Raw genomic sequence first — 1669 nt, 5'->3', positions numbered from 1 at the left:
ATGACTGCAGACCAATGAATCTCTCAACAAGTAGTTCTGGGCACTGTGCTAAGTGCTGGGAATGCAAACAGAAACAAAGAGGAATGCTTTCCACATTCTCAAGGAACTTACATTCTCCTGGATAAGGCAACAACAAAAAAAGGGAGCTGAAAATGAGAGGGAGGGTCAAAGGGAGCAAGAGGCACACTTTGGGGGGCCACCGTAGCTAAGTCTGGGGAATAAGGAATGGCTGCTCTGGGGCCTTCCTCCACATGGAGTTTCTGGGAAGAATTTCCCAACAGAAGTGGCCTGCAAGGCCAGCCAAGATTTGAAAAGTCTTATCGCTGACAATTTGGATATGATGACTTTTTAGCAAAAAAGTTACCACTCCCTGTCCCCACCCATGGAGCAGATTGGCTCATCTGGCATTCCACAGGGTGTCCTCATCTCAGCAAGACCTCCAGAAATCTATTCTCTAAGGCCCTGGACTTGTAGAAAGGCTCCTCACTTTCTTCATGATGGATGAGGGCTAGTCATTCCTGAGAAGGCCAGAGAGGGCTCCATGTCCCTTGAGTTGCCTGTTGTCGCCACTGCCATTTTCCCTGAGCCTGTCCTGAGAGCTGTTCAGCTGTCCAACACAGCCACGGAGGAGACAGATGGGGAGAAGACAGACTCGGACTCCAAGGAGACTGTGGCCAAGGATGACGATGACGATGGCAAAGACGGCGAGCTCAAGGGCCAGGAAGCATCAGATTTAACAGGATGTGATAGGGGAGACCCATCATTACTTCCTCTTGCAACCAAGAAGTTGAAGACAGTAACTAAGGAGAGGAAAGAGGAAAAGCACAAAGTAGATGAAGATGCAATTCAGAAGATGCAAAACCTGGTTTCTTCCTTTTCTGAAGAACAGCTAAACTGTTATGAAATGTGCCATTGATCATCATTCCCCAAGGCCACTATTAACTGTCTGATCCAGTCACTTACTGGCACCTCAGTATCTCAGAATGCCGTCATTGCTTCATCAGGGATTTATGCGGTATTAGTCTGTGAAGTGCTAGTAGAAGCCTTGGATGTGTGTGAAAAATGGGGAGAGCTGCCACCACTACTGCCCAAACACTTGCAAGAGGCTGTAGGAAGACTGAAAGCAAGGGGGCAGATTCCTAACTCAAAGCACAGAAAAATCATCTTTCATTAGGTCTAGGGAGCTTCCTAAGCTGTAATACTGAAAAGTCTAAGGACACCATGATCAAACACCTGCCCCCAACTCTTCAAGATCAAAGTTACCTGGTAGAAAAGAAGTCACTTTCAGATTTGGTTCATATTAACTTGAACCATTTAGTTAACATTGTGATTGATGTAAGAGTTATTTCTTAATTGGCTAACTGAAAAGGGGAAGTACCCTTAGTGTAAAGACACCTTGTACAAAGCATACAAGAGTGCTATTTTCAAATAGGCAAAACTCTTCTAAGGATCAGTCTTCTTGATTAAGCTCAAGAACACCTAATATTGCAAGTTTCACATTGGAACCTTAAATTGCTACTGTCAGAGTTTCATATTTGATTTGAAGTTTATAATAGTCCAGAATTTTGTAACTTGTAAAATTTGACATTTCAGCTTACAATGTTTGCAAATGGTAAAGTGACAGAATGGTTTTATTTCCTAAAACTAAACATTATCATTTTGGTTTTGG

The 1669-nt window shown here is 43.5% G+C and overlaps 1 pseudogene; it reads left to right on the top strand.

Annotated features, from left to right (window-relative positions):
* Positions 1–225: 225 nt before the first annotated feature.
* LOC122747602 lies at positions 226–1174 on the top strand (annotated as a pseudogene).
* Positions 1175–1669: the final 495 nt, after the last annotated feature.

The sequence above is a fragment of the Dromiciops gliroides genome, chromosome 3 (assembly GCF_019393635.1).
Source record: "Dromiciops gliroides isolate mDroGli1 chromosome 3, mDroGli1.pri, whole genome shotgun sequence".
NCBI lineage: Eukaryota > Metazoa > Chordata > Mammalia > Microbiotheria > Microbiotheriidae > Dromiciops > Dromiciops gliroides.
This window is presented reverse-complemented; position numbering and strand designations above follow the sequence as displayed.